This window comes from Choloepus didactylus, chromosome 14 (assembly GCF_015220235.1).
Source record: "Choloepus didactylus isolate mChoDid1 chromosome 14, mChoDid1.pri, whole genome shotgun sequence".
In the NCBI taxonomy this organism is placed as follows: domain Eukaryota; kingdom Metazoa; phylum Chordata; class Mammalia; order Pilosa; family Megalonychidae; genus Choloepus; species Choloepus didactylus.
In genome coordinates this window covers 80,684,813-80,693,237 of record NC_051320.1, presented here as the reverse complement: position 1 = coordinate 80,693,237, position 8,425 = coordinate 80,684,813, and positions in this window count along the sequence as shown.

Sequence of the window (8,425 nt, the reverse complement as noted above, 5' to 3'; positions counted from 1 at the left end):
GCAAAAGTCACCCAGGATACCATTTATTGTGTGTTTCATATATGCTGGGTTCTCTGCAAAGCCCAGTGTGAGCTTTAGCTCACAAGAGCCAATTATTAAGTTTTCAACCATTTTGTAAACCAGTTATTAAACACAGCCCTTATTAAAAATTAACTTATACAATTCAATACATTATATAAAAAACAAAGGTAATAAAACTCAAAACTCATCACTCCCTGATTTTACTACACTTAACTATTATGTAGGCGCTGAGGTTATTTATGCCTATTGTATCTGCAACATGGTAATACTATATGAGGGTGCACATCTCTTTCCAATTCTGCATTCAGTGATGTCATGTCGCTATCCTGAAATCAGCCTTGGTGGGGGTGTTTGTACTGTAGAAATTATCAAATGTTACAAATCAGGGGCCTCCCTCCTCCAGAGCCGGTTGTTAAACATTCACCAGCACACTACTGCATTTAATCCTCCCAGCAGCCCTAGGAGGTTGGTACTTTTATCATTTTGCAGATGAAACAAGGGAGGTTTGGGGGAAATAAATAACTACCCTAAATCCTAAAGCTAGTAAAAGCTAGAGTCCGTATTGCTGCTATAAAGCATAACTCCAGACCACACCAACCCAGGGGTATCTAGAACAATAGGGGCAGAGACATAACCAAATGGCAGGATTTTGTTGGTTTAGCACTCTTGTGCAGACAAGGAAAGAGGCGTAGAGGGCTGAAGTTACTTGCCCAAGGTTATGCAGCTAATGAGGAGAAAGAATTCGTGGCTGTCGCACAGATACACTTACCCCCCACCCTAGAGCCTCTTAGGGACCAGATAAGGGCAGGAACAAGGAAGCCCCGTCCCCTGCTTGGTGGCTCTCTCTCTGCCTCTTCCTCTCTTGCCACATGATGTCCTCGTCATGTTTCTCTGGAGGCTTGCTTTGTTTTCCTCTCTCTGCTTCTATATGCCCATTTCTGTCTCGTAGGTCCCAAGTTTACATGTTCCTGATTTAAGAACCTCCGCAGACTGACTAGAATTACTGTGTTCCAGAAAATACCGAGTTCCCAGGAGACAGGATCTCATTGGCCCAGATTGAGTTTTGCCGCTGCCCTGGTTCAATCAACCAGAAGGGAAAGCCATGCTGGAAAAGGGGGTGGGGTCTGAGCCACCTTCACATCTGGGACCCAGCCAGTGGGATCACCCGGGTGCTCACTGGGGCAAGTAGCCTTAAAATTGTCATAGGAATCACTTATCTAGTTGCTAGAATGTACTTCATGTGTACTGATTCGTTTAATACTTAAAACAACCTAGGGAGGTTATTATCATCCTCATCCTCATTTCACTGATGAGATCATTGAGTCATAGCGAGATCAACCATCAGCAAGGGGCCAGGCCAGAACTCCAGACCAGAACGTGTGTCTTCAGCATCCCTGCTCCTGTCTCCCTCACCCACTGCCGGCACGTCTCTGCTGGGTCCTTATAGAGATGTCATGGGACCAAGTTAGACAGTAAAGCCAGAGAGTCTTCTAAGCTCTGTTATCTTTGTTCTTTTCGCCTCTGTTTCTGCATTGTCCTTCATGCTTGAATCAAGGCAGTGGCTCGATGCAAAAGCAGGTCTGGGGCACTTACAGGCCAGGCTGCCCTACACAGCTCTGCTCTAACTTCCCATCAGGGGAGTCATCCCTTGGCCTTGAGCCATGTCTCGAGGACTAAAGTAAACTCTAAACATGTAACTTAGAAGACACAATAAAGCTCTTATTAGACCAATTGAGGGCTTTGAGGGAACTAGACAGGACAGGTAAATGTCACATTGTCATTTAAGGCATTGAAGGCTCCAGAGTGCAGGAGGGCTCTGTAGCATGGAGTAAGGCCCTAAAGGAGGAGTGGCATCCAGTGCCAGTGTGTCTTTTCAGAATTTTCACCACCAGAATCATAATGAGCTGGAAGGAGCTCCCCATTGCACAGATGAGCAAACCAAGGCCCAGAGAAGGGAGGTAACCTGCCCAGGACCAGGCTGTTACTGTCTCTTTTCTGGCTCTCCAGGTCACTGCTGTCATTGCCCTCAACCAGCCCCTGAAAGGGTTCTTCCAGGAAGGTTTCCCCCACCTGTGACAGGCCCACCAGGAATGCAGGGATGCAAAAAGGGACGTTCCCAGAGACACATGGGGTAGACAGACTGAGCTCCCATAACTGCCTTCACTCCCATCTGCATTCAGGTTAGAGCAGAGGTTTTGCCTCTGAGGTAAGAGCCTTCATCCCTCCACGTCAGTTTCCACAATAAACTCCAACCTACTGTGCCTGGCATTCAAAGCCTCCTTATCTTCCTCTGAGGGTGACAGCTCCTTCCCTGGCACCTGGGTCTACAGTTGCTGTGGCTTGCTTTTCCTGTTTTATATTCTGTCTTCACAGGTAGGTTATGGGCGCAAGAAGGGCTCTTAGGGCAGCCTTTTTGGTGCCACGCAGCAGAGCTTTTGCTCATCCATTGCCCACTTCTACCCTTCTCCTCAGTGTCTGTTCTGAGCCTTCCTAACACAGATGAGGAACCAGGGGCTCAGAGTCATTAAGTGGCAGCAGCAGATCCAGCATTCAAACCCCAGTCTGCCTGCCTCCAGAGCCCCTGCGATTTCCCCACTGGCTCAACCTCCACCTGCTCGTTGTTGGCCAACTTTACCTCCTGCTGCAACAAGAAACTTGAGGCCACCTGGTGTGAACCATCTCAGCTTCCTGCCATCCCCTCCCCAAAGGCATCCTTATCCACCCCCGTCCTCACCTCCCCACTTCCTGTCTCGGACCTCCCTCACTGAGTCCAGCCTCTCCACCTGTGCCCAGATCACATCCCTCCCACCTGCTCCAAGATCCTGTTCCAACAACCCAAATCCTCTTCCTCTCTTTTGGATTTCCTCCTTCAGCCCAGTAATGCTCAAGTCTCTTCTGTTACTCTTTTCTTTAAAAATCTTGATCCTGTGTCAACCCTTTAGCTTCCACCCCAGCGCTTGCCTTGGGAGTCACCCAGCTGTTTGGAATCTTGGTCCATATTCATTGCTCCCTATTCACTCCTGGACCTGCTGTAATCTGGCTTCTGCCTCTATTGCCTCCTTGAGGCTTTCTTGTCAAAGGCTATTAATAACTGCATCATCATCAAGGAGGCGAGGCCCCCGGGGGTCTGAGCCCAGGCAAGGGTTACTTCTGCCTCAATAGTGTTTTGCCCCCAAAAGGCTGTCCCAAGAGAAAGCTCAGGAACTTCCTAGCAGATCACCCTGAAGAAAAAAAGAAAGCCTGGTTAGCTCAGTTGGTAGAGCCTGAAATGCTTAATCTCAGGGTTAAATGAGGTATCTCAGGGTTAAATGAGGTTAAATCTCAAGTTAAAATGAATATTTTAACCCAGCATAATGGTCCCCTGACCATCAGACTAATATAACCCACTGCATTTTGGGCATCTTCACTTGGAAGCCCAATGGGCAACTCATGCTCAGTATGTCTGCATCTATATACCATTATCCATTCATTCAAACAGTCTGCTTATGCATGCTTTGATATCAAGAAAGAATACCTGACTAAAAGCGGTTTAAACTAGAGGAGTAAATTACCTCACATATTTAGAAATGCAGAGGAGAGCATTTATAGAATTGGGTATTTCAGTATCTCAGCAGCCCCAGTGGGTTCTTTCCATCCTTTGAATCTGTTATCTTCGGAATATTGACTTGATCCTTAGAGGTTTTCCTCCCACCCCCCTTATGTTTGCAAGATGCCTGCCACAGTTCCGGGCATCACATCATGGACATGGCAGTGGCCAGCAGGAGGATGGGAGCATTTCCCAGCAGTCTTCTACTCAGGTTCACTGGACAGGATTGGATTACAGACCCATGGGCTAGCTGCAAAGGAGGCTGGTCAAGAAATATTTGGCATTTTTTAGCCTGTTCTATAGGGAAGCTGTTAGTGCCAGAAATAATAAGGCCTGCATTTATTGAGTACTACAGCATGCCAGGGAGTTCTAAGTGCTTTACATGTATTAACTCAATCCTCACAACCATCTAGGATATAGTACTAGTATTATATCCACTTAACAGATAAGGAACCAGGCACTCAGAGAGATCTCATAACAAGAGGCAGAACTGGTTTCAAATGCAGATCTGATTCCAGTGCCTGGGGCCTTAACCATTGCATGGTGCTGCTAGTGGGGAGGGAACCTCAGTTATCCTTGATTCTCCCTCTTTCTCAGTTCTTGTAGTCTAAGCATTCTCAAAGTGTAGTCCCCCGGCCAGCAGCAGCAGGCCCCAACTCCAAACCTACTGAATCAGACTCCTCAGGCGGACCCAGCAATCTGTGTTCTAACAAGCTTTCCATTTGATTCTGCTGTAGGCTGAATTTTGAGAACCACTGCTCTGGTCCAGGAAATGGCTTTGCAAATAAAGTTTTATTGGAACACAGCCCTGTTCATTTGTTTGTCTCTGGCTGCTTCCATGCCCTAATGGCAGATTAGTTGCATCAGAGACCCTCTGGCCACAAAGTAGAAAAATATTTACTGTCTGACCTTTTACAATGAAAGTTTGGTGACTCCTGCCCTAATCTCTCATCAAATCCCGCAGATTTTATCTTCTAAAGTAATTCTCCAGCCTCTTTATCTCCGTGCTCCCACTGCCTAGTATCTAACTTAGACTAATGGGATGGCCTCCCGCTAAACGGTCACCCTGCCTCTGATCTTGGACCCTATCAATGCCACCCCTAGCACAGCTACTGGAGTACAAATGCAATCATGTCACATCCCTTCTTAGAATCCCCTTTGCCTTCAAAACCAAGTCCAAGCATTTTGGCAGTGCTGGTGCCTACCTCCCTATCCATCCCCACTTCGTTCTTTAGGCTCTGGAATATGGAACTTACCCCATGGCCTTCCCACTCGCAGCCCTTGGCATGAAATGCCCTCCACCATCCTCCCAGCAAACTCTGCTCATCCTGCAAGATTCATTCAGGTGTTATCGCCTCCAGGAAGCCTTCTGAGTACTCGTAGGCTAGGCTAAGGGTCTTCCTTCTATGTTCCAGAGTTCTCCCCTCCTGCCTTTATCTCTGGTAGTGATATTATATGTAAATTACCTGACCCCCACCTCACCGAACCCCCTTAGACTGTGAGCAATGGGAGGGCAAGGATAATTTATTGTTTGGCTTGGTTTCTCCAACATCTAGGATAAGGCTTGGCACCTAGATCCTCATAAAAGTTCTTTGAACTGAACAGGGACTATCTTTTAGTCACCTCCATGTGCTTGCAGATCACCCTAGCTCAACCCCTTCAACTTGCAAGCACAGTTGGTCATTGCTAATGCTGCCTCAACCCTCTCAGGACAAGGACTGTGTTTTATATATCTTGCATCCTCGGCAGCAGGGTGCCTCACACATGGTGGATACCCAGTAAGTATTATTTAAGGATCTAGGAATTATTTTGTATCTCTCTTAAATACACACACACACACACACACACACACACAATCTTTCCAGAAGCATTTCATTTTAAGTCACTTTTTCTTTTGATTATAAAATTAAAATAAGCTCATTGTAGAAAACTAGTTTTAAAAAAAAAAACTGAAAATCTCAACCCACAATTACTTGCAGTGAATTTCCTTCCCATCCCTTTTTTATGTACAAGATCTTGGGGATGGGGCTCAGGAAGCATGGGTGCTCCCCTGCTTACATATTCTCCTGCTGGCTAATTAACCACTAGGATGGCTGCTCTGGCTGGATCTCACTTTTCTACAACAGTGGGCAAACAGTGGAGATCAACAGAGAAGCCCCCTTGATTTCTGAAAAATGAGCTACAGTCACCTCTATGTTCTTGCATTAGCATAAAAGCAAACAGAGAGTCTTGGGTATGCATCAAAGGCTCTGCATTTAAGAGTAAAAAGAAGCCTCCAGGAAAAGGGACATGTATCTTGCCTCTTGGGAAAGGAGTTTGACACATCTGGGCCAGGGATTAAGGAAGTGCCCCGGCAAGGTCTGGGGTCCTTGAAGGCTCAGCCCAGGCCAACGTCAGTAGGAACAGCAGCTGGGGTTAAGGAGGCTGCCTAAGAGAGGACACAGGAAGGGGCAAAGCCAGTATGCACAAAGTACAAGACACTTGGTTTGGGTGCAAATTAGCAGCTGCCATTGATTGGACACCTGATGTCGAACGAGTTGAGGTTACAGCAGGCTTCTAAATGCCACCTACCACCACCTAGAATATCCCCCACCCAGCTGTGAACCATTAAAAATGATAGACAGAGGAGTCAGGCAGGTGAGAGCACAAGGATACAGCCGGTGTTGGAGAGCCTGGCTTGGGTTTATGGTGACAGTGTGCTTTCTCCTACTGCTGTCCAGATCGGGCTGACTTAGCATCTGGTCCCAGACAACAGTGGAAAAGCACCCCACCCCGCCCACCCCACCCCCTGCAGCAGACCTCCCAGAAAAACGTAGAGCATGGAGGAGCAGGGCAGAATGTGTGCTTCTGGTGGCAGCTGAATCCCAAAGGAAAAGGGAGTAGAAGATAGAGGTATATACGGGCATTTCCTACTCCAAATTTACCAACAGGTAATTCACTCCTTCCAGGGGAGGAGAAGAAAATCAGGAGTGTTGCACACATTGGCGTTCCTCTACACGGAAACATAAAGCTTGGGGAAGGTAAGTTCCTCAGAAGAGGCACCATGCTAAGAGCTTTGAGTATTTTATCTCTACACCCAACAAACCTCTAAGATGGGTAATTATCTCCATTTTTATACAAGGAAACTGAGACCCAGAGGAGTTAAGCAATAGGCACAATGGCATATAGCTGCTAAGTGGTGGAGCTAGGATTCAAACCCAGGCTTTCCTCAGTTGAGGTCCCATGCTCTTTCCACCACCGTGCATTGCCCTTCTGCTTTCCTTTATAAACCCCATCCATTTCTGAGAATCACCTCTCCTGTTTGTGAGCATCCTGCTAGCAAGGCCTGCAGTTAGGTCAAAATGTAGGGGCCATAGGATAGTAAAAATAACATGAAAAAGAAACAAAAAAAAACCCAAACAACAACAACAAAAAAACTTGGTTAAAGGAATTCAGAATTGGGAGAAGGTAGTTGTAGTTGAGTGGTCGAAGATGGAAGCCCTATTTAAACTGGACTTTAAAGGATAAATGGGATTCCCATGGACAGCTTGCTCTATCTTTATTATTCCGGTTTGTTGGGTCATAAGGATGAGCTCAGACACCCCTTGCTCTTTTCCCACATGTGTTAATTTATGGGTGTTGGTTTATGTCTTGGTTCCACCGTCAATTATCTGGGGGGCAGGTTTCTCACGCTTTCTGAGTTTGGTGTCTTTGTCCGTAAGATGTGATTGTGGTAAAGACCAAGTTAGATGGAGCCTGTGGAAGTGCTTGGGTCACAGCCTGGTTCAATACAAACCCTTTCCCTCCAGCCCCCTTTGGTTTTGAGTCATTGGTCATCACTGTTTTTAGAGAATTCCCTGCATGTTCGTTTTCAGAGGCCTCCCTGACTTTGAAGTGTCCCAACCTTATGCTGGGAGCTGCTGGACACCTACCCCTGACCCTTGTTTAAAGCCTTATCTCCAGTCCTTGCGCAAACATTACCTTGCTTCTCACAAGGGCAGAGATAAGATGTGGTCCCACCTGACTCGTACATGGATCTACTCTCTGCACAGTGAAACACAGTTCTGTTTGGAAAAAGAGCTGGTGGTAGTGTGCAGCTGAGTCCTCGGAAAGGGCTGGGGCTGGGTTCACTTGAGTCCCCAGACAGGGCCTTTCTGCGGGGGGAGGGGTTGAGACAGTGGGGCTGAGGCTTCCTGCCACCAGGGCTGATGTGTACGTGTGGGGGGTGTGTTGATTTTGTCCTCATTTGGAGGTTTTGTGGTGACCTCAGGAGATCCTGGAAGGGCCTGGCTCTCCCCAGGATTCCAATTGGTCCCTAGATCTTCTAAAATGACTTCCAGAATTAATTCCACCATCTAAGGTAGTTTACCTCTTATCCCACAGGGATATAGTCACCTGCCAACAGGGACTATGTTTATTTCATTTTTGCACTTCCTGCTTATCATTTGACTTTGCTGAACACCTGAAAGTTGTTCATTCAATGAGTGATTAATTAATGAAGCCATAGTAAGCTTAGATGACTAATAATCTAACAAGGAGTTAACTCAAGGAGTGAACTCAAGGAGTCTGATGAAGGGAGATAGAATGGGCTATAGGAAGTGTTGTATTCTAGTCCCAACTCTGCCAACGTACAATAATAATAAATAATAATAGCTGATATTTATTCATCACCTTCTACATTCCAGGTACACAGGAAGCTCCTTTCAGCCATTCAGTATGTTATTCAATCCTCACCACAAACTTTAAAATAATTAACACTATCACTATTTACAGATGAAAAATCTGATGCTTAGAGAAGTTAGCTCATTTGCTCAAGCTCCCCCCAGGTAATAATTGGTG